This window comes from Furipterus horrens, unplaced genomic scaffold, assembly GCF_987537825.1.
Source record: "Furipterus horrens unplaced genomic scaffold, mFurHor1.1.pri manual_scaffold_6, whole genome shotgun sequence".
Taxonomy (NCBI): Eukaryota; Metazoa; Chordata; class Mammalia; order Chiroptera; family Furipteridae; genus Furipterus; species Furipterus horrens.
The window spans coordinates 177,648,028-177,661,125 of record NW_028327176.1 but is presented as its reverse complement, the minus strand read 5'-3'; the positions used below and the strand labels follow the sequence as shown (position 1 = coordinate 177,661,125).

Below are 13,098 nucleotides of genomic sequence, written 5' to 3'. Positions count from 1 at the left end.
TGCCCCCACAAAATTCTAAATTCTTCTGTGAATATTTGTTTGTATTTTCTGGGTTTATCAAAATCCTCAGTTACAGCTTTTAATTTAGCTCAATTCCAAGGTTTAAATTCTATCATTGCTTACCTATTTGATGTGTGGGAGGAATGAATCTTTAGAGGAATCTGTAATTTTAGATTTATAAGAGAACTGATGGGATAAAATAAGTGGTCTGGACAAGAGAAAGGGAAAGGAGGAATAAACAGAGGTACAGAAGCAGAGCTCATAAGGGTAAAGGAGAAAAGGAAGAGTTGGATATAGGGAGGCAACTGGAAGACAGGGATTGGGGGAATATACCTGAGAGGAGTATAATATTTTATTGCATGAGTTTCTCAAATTGCTCAACAGCTTTAGGCACAGGATCTTTTAGTGAAGCAACTTTTGATGAGCAATTTGTTTAGGAGTCTCTGCTACCAATCAAAAAAATTTGTCTGTCGGCCCTGAGAAATATTATTCCTTTTCTTTCTAAAGCACTGCTCACATGAGCAATTATGTGAAACTCAATGTTCCCCAGAATGGTCTTTGAAGGCCAAACCATCCTCAGTGAAGTTAGGCCATTAGAGAGACAAGCACAAAATTAAGAGTGTATGTATAAAATGCAGAAAATTTTCCAGGCTTAAAGAGATTTAAGCCTAGAAACCCCATCAGAGCTAGCTATGGTTTCCTGAAAGTGACGATTATGTATCTCATGCCTCCAAACACAGAACTGATTGTCTGCACCTGCCAACAGTCAGAAAACTTAAAACTCTCAAAGCCAAGCTTTCAGATAAAGACATTAAAGATGGAAGCAGAACTTTATCCACTTTTATTGTTGACACACACAATATTTTCCAAATGGATACTAGCCCAGTGAACGCCATAAACTCATTAATCTGTAAAGCTAGCTTTCGGACAACAAAACTCTCTAAGTCTATGTCTATGTTTTAGTTGGTGATTTTCCTTCTTGTCACAAACAAGACTTACAGACACACATCACAAAACGGAAGCACAAACGAGAGAAAAAGGGAAGAAAAAGGAATGGTTTGATTCCGCTGAGGATACCAACAAAGTAAGAACCAACAACAAAACCCGGGTATCCAACTTGGAATAAATAGCTAAGAAACTCAATGTGAGAAGAGCCAAGCTCAGACCCAGTGCTGATGTACGTGGTGACATGGACTCAACAAACCTCAGGCAGAAGAGCACAGGGGTCTCCGTGAGTGTCCCTCCAGGACAATCGCGGCTGTCCACAGTGACGGGCAGTATAGAGCTGATCTCAGCGGAACCTCCAAGAAACCTGGAAATAAACAAAAAACATCCAAATGAGAATGAACGTGTGCTATTTATGCAGAGCAAGGTAGTCAGCCACCATCAAAAACATGCAAGGGAGTGGGGAACATTATAGTGCAAAAAGAGCAAGGCTTTAAGTGTGCCCGATTGGAGGTTTTGTTGATAAGGATGCAGGAGGTGGGCTGGGATTGGTTTGGAAAGCATGGTTGGCTTTCTCTGGTTGATCTTGAGTTGGAAGCAGGAGCAAAAACTAGGGAAGCTGGCACTCAGAGGCAAAGCCCTGACCATTCTTGGTTAATCACTGCCAGGTTGTGGTTGGACTTTCCAGGTTGATTGCTGCAGGGTTTGTGGGTCAGAGTTCTATTGTCACACATGGTTTATTCTTTGTTTGTTTGTACACTAAGTCTTCACTTAACATCACTGGTAGGTTCTGTGACTTAAGGCAAATTGGCACATAAGAAAACCAATTTTACCACAAGCTAATTGATACAAGCAAGAGGTAAGGCATCACATCAACCTTATAATAAAATGATGTTGAAAGAAACAACATTGTTGGAAGGCCAGCTGTATATTCGGTCTCTCGGGGAAAACCCTATGTCTTGTTTTAATTTTCTCACTTGGTTCTAACCCCAGCACTGGTAAAGAGTAGGGTCTCAATAATTATTTGAGAAGAAGAAAAGGAGGTAGGGAGGGAAATAAAAGACCCAAATAGCAGAAAACCCTCTTTAGGCAGCGGAAGCTAAGGGAAGAATCCGTGCAAGAAGAAATGCAATGAAGGTTTTCGACAAGGTCACAGGAAGCATATCTTAAGGTCACTCGGTTTCCCTGTGGCTCACACGGAAACAGCCCCAGAAACATATAAACACGGTAAGCAACAGTCCAAAAAGAGGTCGTTTAATTAGAGCACCACTACCTGGCACCATGTAAAAATAAAGTCCCATGACTGGCAAAAAAATATTACCCTATCAGGCAAAAAGGATGGTCTTTGATGTAGTGTCCCATGGGATCACCTGCATGAGCGTATTTTCAATCACTTACCCCTGAAGAGTGAGCAATGTCGGAAACTTCTGAAACTTAGGGACAAGTAGAAGTGGCTACTTCCAGATGAAACTTTATATTGCTCTCACAGGTCTCTGAGATAGACAGGATGTTACAGGACATTAGTCTAATTCTCTTGCTTTTTTGCATCGGCACCACACACATGCACATACAAAGTAGCAGAGAGAATTTAATAGGTTTTAACACTTCCTTGAAAATAGTTATAGGCTCTTAAAGAGAAAGTAAATTGGTGTCTATGGGATATGGGATATGGAAAGGCCAAGTTAAGAAGTTGAAAGTAAGCCAGGGGAAATTAGCAAAGAAATAAATTGTATGTTAATTTCAAATGAGCATTTACACCAGGGTCAGGCTTCACAGGGTAAGGATCTAAGGAGGAGACAGTGAGAGAAGGAAAATTATTCATCCTGATTGGAAAAGGACAGTATTGAGGGAGTCACACTAGGGAGCCAGGCTCCTGGGATTGTTGTAATCTGTCCTTGTTTTTAGCTGAGATGTATGGAGCACAAAGCCATTTTCCCTGGGCAATACCTGAGAAGCTTGTTAGCACTTCAAAAGAAGTGATGGTCATAGGCATCAAGAGATTTTGGGTTTTAATTTAGAGCCAAAAAAAAAAAAAAACAAGTTAGTTTTAATACCTGGCACCATAAGACCTGTTTCACAGTGTTGGAGCTGTAGCAATAACTACAAAAGACTAAAAAGATATGGGGAGGAGAAGAAAAATAATTTTCCCCTAGCCTTCTGAGTTCTTGGCTGAGTCTCCTGTAATAAGAGATAACAGGAGAAAAACAAACAGAAGTTTATTCATATGTATAGCTCATGTACATATGGGAGATACCCGGAAAAAAACTGAGTAACAAAGTGATGAGTTAAAACTTCAGTTTGCATATTGTGGAAAAAAACAAAACGAAACAAAACAATAAATTTGTGGAGAAATGACAGGACAAATGCAAAGAAGTTTCAGGCTTTCCAGGCAGGAAAACTATGGGAAGGTAGATATATGGGAGGAAAGTAATCGTAGATGAAGGCTAGTTAGTGAAATATATTAGATGTAGATCATTCCGGTGCCATCTCCCAGTGATAGGATCTAAAATTGTTTCTGGCGATTGACTTTTGTCCTTCTTGGTAGAGATAAGAGGGACACATTTATGTTCTGCAAAATTTATTTTGGCAAACAAGGAAAGGGCAAAGAATTTCTCTTATATTTTCGTTTTCTTAATCGTCTTCAGCTCAAAACAATTCTTGTGCCAATGTGGCATATCTTGGGGTGGCATATTTTGCTACCATTCAGGGATAAAGGAGTCTTTCTGTTTTAAACTGGATTAAGTAGTGACACACACAACTACCTTACTCCCCCCCCCCCCCCACAAATTCACATCTACCTAAGACCTTTGAATGTGACCTTATTTGGAAATGGGTTCTTCACAGATATAGTCAAGTTTAGATGAGGTCATACTAGATAAGATGAACCTTAATCCAGTGACTATTATTCTATTAAGAAGAGAGAATTTGGCACAGACATAGTGAAGAAGGCCACGTGGAGACAGAGGCAGAGAGCGTAGGAATACAACTAGAGGAATAGCAGGATTGCTACCAAGCAGCAGAAGCCAGGGAGGTATAAGGGCCAACTCTTCTCTGGGACCTCTGAGACAGTAAGGCCCTGCCAACACCTTGATTTCAGACTTTCAGATTCCAGAACTATGAGTAAATAAATTTCTGTTGTTTTAAGCCAGACAGTTTGTGATGATTTGTTACAGTAGCCCTAGGAAACTAATAGAGTCACAAGAAGAAAATCTGAAAAAAATTCAAAGACAGATGTCAAGTAAATTCAATAGCTAGCTAGCCATTTTCAGAAATACACACAGGTAACCTCCAGACTAACAACATCTGGTTAGCCCAGAGTTGGAGAAATGGACCAGATTTGTCCTGTGTTTATTTTATTGCATTGTATTTTATTTTATTTTTGGTTTATTGGCCAACTGTGCAAAACATTGTAGGACATAATTCAGAAATCATCTGAGTTGCTTTTACTGATTGGTATTTGTGGATTTATGAAAAAACTACAGTTCAAACAACTGATATATTATAAAAACAAAACCATTAAAAATAGTTTTTATGTAAAGTTACTTGCTCCTTGTTGTTCAATGGCTGTGACAAATAAAGGAGAAAATAAAGGCAAAGAGAGGACACGAATCAGGATCAGGTTCTCACCAGGTGCGCACACAGCTATGTGCTGGAGCCCTCCCAAATCCTCCTATTAGGGGAGCCTCAGACCCATCCTACGCCTTGCTCAAGGTCAAGTGTACAAGCCAGGATTTGAAGCCAGATTTGTCTGACTCCAAAGATAAGATCCTTTTCATTACACCAGCACTTCCCAAACACCCAGCCTTGGGCTTGGGCCAGCTCAAAATTAAGTTATAAGCTGTCAGAGGCAAAATGAAAAATAGAAGGACAATGTAGTGAGTTTTTTTATAAAACAAGATGAATTTAATTTAAAGCACTGCTCCTTCTTCTAAGATTATGGCCTGTTTCTGGTGTTAAAAATGTTCTTTCTTTTATGAAATAATAGTGGGCATGGTGGTAATTATTTGTTTTTCTTTTTGTTTGTTTGGGTTTTTTTGTTTGTTTGTTTGTTTTTGGTTTTTTAGTATCCTTACTAGAAAAATTTAAAACTTGGCCATGTTATAATGACACCTGAATGTTTTTGATATTTTGGTCACTCATGAAATTCCAGAGTCTGGGAAGCAGGACCACAGAAAGGTAAGTTCTTTTTAAACATAGAGGAAAGGGCATTTTTGCCTCTTCATTCACTCTTCTATGCCACCTTGGTCACTTCAGCCTCTGAAATGTGGAGAGAAGTCACTACAATTTAAAGAAACGTTAATGTCTCTAGTCGCAGTCAAGCCACCAGGGAACACAGGGCAGACCCCAAGGCACAGCTGAAGGGAGTGAGAGTCGAAATGATTCTAAGTAGAAGAAAAACAGCTATTGGGGAGTTTAATGGCAGAAGGCGGGGCCACAGTATGCTGTCGAGGCTGAGAATTGCATACAGTGTTGCTGCTGCAGAGAGGACAAGCGGAATCATTGTCCTCTGTGGAATCCATCTTGTCTTCTATTGCTCTGGGGCTTCTGGGGTTTTTCCCACAGGAGGGACACTTGCTTCCACTCTGAGCCTGCGCCCTTGTCAGTGATCAGGCAGCAGCAGAAGGGCAGCCTCATTCATCTTCCTAGATGTGCAGAAAGGTTTTACTTCTCAGTGTTCTTCTGGGCCATTTTAAAGGTGACTGGATGTTTATAACAAAGCATTCTGTTTTTCACATTTGCCCACTTGTTTACTTGAAGTAATAGGACAACAAGAAGAAAAACTTTTTGTCTCCTACCTAACCAAAAGGAGGCAGTAAAATGTTATGTTTATGAGTCTTGCAGTCAAGAAAATCGACTAACATCCCACAGTCAGTGTATAACTCTGGGCAGCTCTCTAAACTCATGGTGCCTTTGTTTCCTTGTTTGGAAGAAGTGAATAATAATATCCCCTACTTAATAAAGTCACTGTGAGAATTGAAAGGTGTATTTTCAGGACAACATGGACCTCCAGGTATACTCAATAAATGTTAGCTATTATGAGTTGGGTTGTATTTACAATAAGCAGGGGTGCAAAGCATATTCGTCGGCAGCCATCCGTCTCGAGAGACGATGGTGTAGCTTCTTAAGAGTCTATCTGCACCGCCGAGAATGGCTGTGCAGTCCGACTCGGGAGTGACACGGTATCTGTCTCCTCCCGTGTTGAATCGACATCTTGTGATGACGCTGGAGTGTCCTCTCCAGTGAAGCTGAAGCTACAGAGCCTGGGCGGGGTGACATGGAGGGTCTGCTGTTGCCCATGCAGCAGACCCCCCCTCTCTTCGCAGCTGAAGGGTCCAAGGGAAAGACGGAGTCAATACAGCTTGGCTTCAGGTGCGCCGCAGGAGTTGCCAGTGTTGACTACAACGTCGAACCGCCTTAGGGACTCCGGCTCCGGATTTTCTGTCGGGGTTTACTCCCTTAGCCTTTCCCCTGAAGAGGTATGCCGCAAGGCAGCGGAGGTTTTTTGGAGTCAGAGTTTTCCTTCTCTGATGTGCCCTGACTGGAAGATCGAACCAGCGACACTTAGCTCGCAGGCCAACGCTCAATCCACTGAGCCAAACCAGCCAGGGGGGGCAAAGCGTATTACAACTCAGAATAATAAGCACATGTTATTAAAGAGAGCCTAGTGGCTGACTTGAAGTAAAAACTGAAAACTGGTGTTTACCTATATCACAACATACCGAAGGCCCAGCCAGCCCTGGTAGCTGTTGCTCTGACTCTCCCACTGATTGGCAGGGACCCAAGACTAGGAATACTTCCCACTCCAACCCTATTCCTCCTTATTCTAGGACTCAACCCCTAACACAGCTCGCAGGGTTGCCCCATTGGAATGGGGGCCGTGTACAGTGCTCTAAGGACATTGGTTCACTCTGGGCATTGTCCACGCTCAATCTTTCTGTCCTTAGATTGACTCAGCTTCTTCGGGAAGGAATACTATGATATCAGGATTAAGGCATAGGTACTGTCCCTGAGACTACTCAGCCGCTTCAATCCCTGTCCTAGGTTGGGTTGGACCTCTCCAGTTGGAACTTGCTGAGGATACCCATTTTCCAAAGCCTTTTTAAATTCTGGGTAGCTCTTCCAAGTTTATTTATAAGTATCAGTGTTCTTTCTTATTGCTTCTGAATTATCTCGTACACATCTTCTATTTCTTTTTAAGACATAGTTGAGTTCATTTTAAGCTCTTTTATTTTCTTACTATGTATATATTTTTTTCATTGGAGAGTTGATTATCCTATTAGTGTTAAAAGATCTCTGAAACTAAATTGTATTAGTACTGGAGGTCATCTGAAGCCAGATTCTTGAAGTTGAGGGTCAGTACACTAGAGCCAGCTGGCCAAATGGACCTATAGCTTGTTTCTGTAAATATACTTTCACTGGAAAACAGCCCTAACCATCTATTTACATATTATTTGTGGCTGCTTTCTTTTTATCAGGGAATAATTAAATCCTTGTGACCAAGAGGCCCACAGTACTGAAATTATTAATTGTTCGGCCCTTTACAAAAATGGTTCTGTTTTCCTGCCTTATTTAGTCAGACCACTGTGAGAAAAGTAAATCACCTCTAAAAAAGGTCAGCTACCACCATAATTAAGTCATCAGCTTTGTCCAAAGTTTTTCACCAAGACAGCAACATGCTAAGCATTTTCTATTTTGTTGATCAAATGGGACCAAAATCACTGCCTTCCCATGGGAACCACCCAAGTTCTTCTACATTAAGCATCCTCTCCCAGAAAACGCCTGTAGTTTCAAGTGAACCCTAAAACACCAAATGGGGGTAATCTTGGTGGGAAAATACGGTGTGACACTTATAAGTCTAGATCAAATTTAATAACTGGGACAAAACCCCATATTTGAAAGTCACTGGGATTAAATCGAAAGAACAGTCCAGTTAAAAATAAGAAAGGTTTCTCTACTTTTTCTCCTCACCAGAAGCTAACAGACACCACAGTGGCATCCACAGAAAATTTCTGAGCCAAACCTAAAACCAAGTCGTGGTACTTGCTGTTAATTCTCATCGATTAAAAAAATACTTGATAGTTTGCTCCATTTGCCAAATGAGAGGCAAAGTCTGAGAAAACGAGAACATCAGAGGAGGCCAGAGAAGCTGCTTCTGGCTTCCCGTGCACAGACATTTTTTAAAAAACTTTACAGTAAATAAGATTTACTTAAACCGAGAAAATTGTGTTCCATTAAAAACAAAACTTTCTAATATTGTTTCTTAAATGTGTTTCATACTCTCCAATTGCATTTTCCCTTTCTGTGTGTGGGTGGCAATAAAGCTGGGTCACATATATTCTGAACAATGTTTAGCTTTCACTGACTTTCCTTAATTCAGTAATCAATAAAATTTGTTACCCAGTGAAAATTGTCATGTTCCTTGCAGAAAGCATTTTGGAAAAACAGTTTAAGAGACACGGAAGGTTCGCAGTCGTTGACCCAGTTATCCTACTGCTGGGAATTCATCTTAAGGAACTAATACAAAAAAAGGAAAAAAAAACCTCTCATTAACTAAAGAATTATTTATAATGGCACAAATCCCTTTACATCCAAAAATAAGAGAATAATTAAATGAATTATGATACAGCAACTAGAAAAACTGCTTTACAGCCATTAAAGTAATTATGGAAACCATGTAGCAACACAGAAAGTATTTATGGCATAACGTTAAGGGAAGAAGTAGAATGTAAAATTATATTGGCGTTGTGATTACAATATAAGAAAAGCTGTCTGCATACAAGCTAGGACTGGAAGAAACACAAAAATAATTTGTTTGATGACTTAAAATATAGGATTACTTAAGCTGGTGGGATGGAGATTATATTTATTCCTTCATTAAATATGTGTTTTTATGGTGTTCTTTATAACTTTAAAAATGGAAGAGAAATCGCATTTGTCCCCCCTACACACACACACACTATTTAAAATAATGTAAGAACTGTGTCAGTCATGGTCCAATTACAAAGAAGAGAAACAATGTCAACTCTTTAAGCAGAATAGCATTTATTATAGGATCAAGGCAATGGTGAAAGAAACAGACTCTAAGGTGAGTTTGCAGGTATGAGTCTCAAGGCTATACCATAGAAGTGAGCTTCCAGGAGAGCTGCTTCTTCTGTCATACCAGGAAGCAGCCTGCAAAACTGAAAACTCTGCTTCCATCTCTTAGCTTCAGGGAACATTGCCTCTATATGATCTGCACCCATGAGGTGAGCATCATACCTTCTTTCGCCTATCATGTAACCCAGTTCTGACTTTAAGTCTTGGACAAGGGCATCAGATAGAGGGTACTTGAATCACATGGAAAATGCATCACAGATTTGATGGGCTTCCATGACATAGTGAGGCGCTAAAAGAGGGTTGAACTAGAGACTGAGCAAGCCAGTCTCTAATATCTGCCACACAAGATTGCCAGGTAAAATACAAGACACCCAGTTCAATTAGAATTTCAGATAAACAACAAATAATTCCTAGAATAAACATTTTCTGAATATTGCAAGGGACATGACATACTGATACTAAAAATTATTCAATGCTTACCTGAAATTCAGACTTAAATGGGCATCCTGTGTTTTTGTTTCTAGATATGACAACCCTGCTACCATGAAAAACAATAGGAATTAGAGTTATTCCCAAATCAGATAAAACTTTGGCGATACTCCCAGGTAAGGATTCCTGCAATAGAGTGGCCCCAAATATCTAATGATTATCTATAAGCCAATAGGTATTCTCTGGGTCATTTAGAATGTCTCTCAAAATAGGAAGCTAATAGCTGTATGTTGGTCAGACTCTTAGAACCAATCAGATGGTATCAGTGCTACATGGGACTCCAGAGAGAATAAATTCCATAGGGATTTTTTTTTTCTACTTCTTTCTTTTAACAGACAGGATGTTAAGTTTGAACAGTCAGAGTTAGGAACCAAGGCTCCCAACTTGACCCTTTTCACTTATGTACTCTGAAAAGGTTACAGTTTTTCTTTCAGTTGTGGTTCAGATTCAAACTTAAGTCATTCTCACTAAAACGTAGAGTCCTGATTAACCTCTCATAATCCTTGAGTGCCAGAGAAAAACATGAGTTGTTGCTTAAGAATGTGGTAGCAAACTCTTTGGACCAGGGATAGCCTGAACTTTAACCCTGGATTGTCACAACTATTCTTGGTTAGCATGTCTCCTTATTTTCTTATGTTAGAGAGAGTTTCAGAGAGTTCTCTGGGTTTATTTTTTAAAGTCACTAATCCCATTCATGAGGGCTCCACCCTCATGACTCAATTACTTTCCAAGTGCCCAACCACTTAAGAACAACGACTGGGTATTAAGACTTCAACATAAGAATTTTGTGCAGATACAAATGTTTATAGTCCATTGCAGAGGTTAATTTAATTAAAAATTAAAATCTTTTTTTAAAGTGCAGATACGACTAGAAAAGCCAAATTACAGTTACTGCAATCATAGAATTAAATGATTGTCTAGCTATAATATAAGCTTCATGTAATAATAGCACAGTGCCTGCTACATTATCTGATCATTTACAAATATTTGAAGAATGAAAGGAAAAAGAAAACTGTCAGAGGGTAAAAGGGAGGAATCACAAATTTTCTCTCTGCAGATTGAGATTGCCAACAGTGAAATTATTTCAGGTTTGAGAATTGAAATAGAAACAACAACTTGCACACCTGTCCTCTCTTGCTCACTCACAGAAGTGACTAGAGGTAAACTATACTAAACCATGACATGCAAGCACACTCTTAGGCTCAAATATCCTATCTCATTTGGACCCACGTGTTCCAAGATAAAAACACAGTTGGACTAATCTAACTTTGCCTGAATGCATAAGACCTCTGACTGTTTGAAAATCTCCTTAGGTTATAAATTCTGATCAGTTCCTGAGGAGACCAGCCTATGATAAACTTTGGCCTGTGTGTACCTTTTCTTTTCTTTTCTTTTTTTTTTAATTTTACTGTTTATTGAACTGTTCAATGCAACTGGGTTAAACAATCCATAAGGCTTGCATTTGCATTCTTTTCTTACAAAGCTGCTGCTAATCAGTCAGTTGTCATGTTTACTATCACTTGCTACTGCTGGGGGGGGGGGGGAATCTGGCACTAATATGTTCTACTAACTTGATCTTTGAATGTAATAGTTGCTGCACAAATCTGAGGATTCTCAGAACAGTTCCAATCACAGAGCAAACCAAAAACTAAACTACAGAAAGATGGAAAATGGGTGTTTTAAATTTAGTAACGAAAGGATCACTAGGTGGTGGTCACATCCTCAAATCCTCAATATTGGTTGTACAAAGGGGTCAAAAGCAGTCCCTGGGGAGCATTATCCCTCAAACATGGAATAATATTCAAAAAGAGATGCAAGACTCAGCACTTTCCATTAAAAAGAAAAAAAAAGTGGAGAAACTTTTAGGTTAAAAAACAAACAAACAAAAAAGCTAAAATAGTTTTCTAGCTGCCTGGGGAATAGGTTTTAATCTTTTCACACAGGGAGATGCCCTCGTATCTGCAGGAAGCCATTTGGACTAAACCCAAATGGAATCTATTACTCATTCCCTCTTCGGCTCTTCCTGTGGCTTTTCTTAGATCTTCCAGGAGATTTTGAGTGGCTCCTGTGTCTGTGACTACGGTGATGACCTGGGGAATTAGAGCGGGACCTGCGCCGTCTGTCCCGGGACCTGCTGCGGTGGCGTCTTGGTCTCTTGCTCAGGTGCCTTTCTCGGTGGGGGGAGGGGCTCCGCCTTTTGGGAGACCGACTCTGCCTACTGGGAGACCTGCTCCTTCTCCTGGAGCGCAATGTGGGAGAGCGACGGGGCTTGCCCAAGTCTCCGTAGCTTCTCCGGTGGCGATCAGGTGATGGCGCTGTCTCCAGCTTCTCGTCTTCCTCTTCACTGGACTCCACATCGCCCATGTCCTCTTCTAGAGCGCTAACCCGAGGCTCCAGTAGCTCAGCTTCCTCTAGCACATAGCGTTTCTGCAGCCGGGGCAAAATGATATCACAGACTCTCTCGCTGTGCAGCAGCTCATCAATGAACTCATCCACGTGCATCAGTTCAAACTCCCCATTTTTATTCTGACTCTTAATTTTCCGATAGTCGTTGTACAGAGGCTCCAAGTACTTGTAGCAATCAATGGCAGTGCCCGTCAGCCTCAGGTAAAGCGCTCCCAACAAACGAACATACTTGAAGTCCTCATTTTTTATAAATTCAACAATGATATCCTTCTCCGGTTGAATCTGAAGCATCTTCAAGGTCAAACACAGAAAGGGAGTTGGCTTTATGTTGCTACCATAGACGCCGCCCACAAACCTTAACTCCGTGGCTTTATCAACTACAAGTTCAGCTGTGAGTCCAAAGCACTCCTCTTTCCAGTACCTGGAGTCATAGATTCGAGTCCGAATGATCTTCTCCACCAGATACTGAGGGTTGGTGCCGTGGATGCTGTGTGCGCCCTTCACCGTGCGGTTTGCCATTTTAGAACGCCTTCGGCTCTATTTCCGTTGGGTCCTTTAGTGCGTCATAGCTGGATCTCATTTCCGTTTCAGCCAGGCTTGTTCAGGGGCCCGGCACCTCGAGCGGGCATGCAAACGGACTCCCGGAGACTGGGAAGTTGGGGTCCTGCTGCCCATTGCCACCTTCTAGGCCAAATTCCGTGTACCTTTTCTTAACTTCCTCTTTTTTTTAATACTCTACAGTTACCTTGGTATGTATCAAAAATAACACAAATGAATTTAGCTTCATTTTATACATGTGTTTTTAGTGTTCTTTGGTCAATAATAATAGACTGTTTTATTAAATGTCATGGTTGTTGTTAAAGTCTGCTTTCACAGACTTTTCTTGAGCAGTAGAAAGGTCTTCAAGTTGTATGGTGGGTGACTCAAATTCTTTTTGGAACAAGCGTCTATACATACTAGGTAAGTTTTCTTAACACAAATTATGTTCCATGTTATTTAAATTCTCCCTGATAAAAGAGAGAAGAAATGAACTGAGACATGGTCTATGTTCAAATAGACAAGATTGTCAGAAGAAATAGTTATAAGGAAAAAATAATTTGGAACCACCAGACAACATCTATCAGTACTGAAAAATAGAAGTCAGATTAATTTTATCTTTTT

General features: G+C 40.4%; 1 pseudogene; it reads right to left on the bottom strand.

The window, feature by feature from the left end:
* Window positions 1-11,529: 11,529 nt before the first annotated feature.
* Window positions 11,530-12,456, bottom strand: LOC150007890 (pre-mRNA-splicing factor 38A pseudogene; annotated as a pseudogene).
* Between the last annotated feature and the right edge of the window lie 642 nt (window positions 12,457-13,098).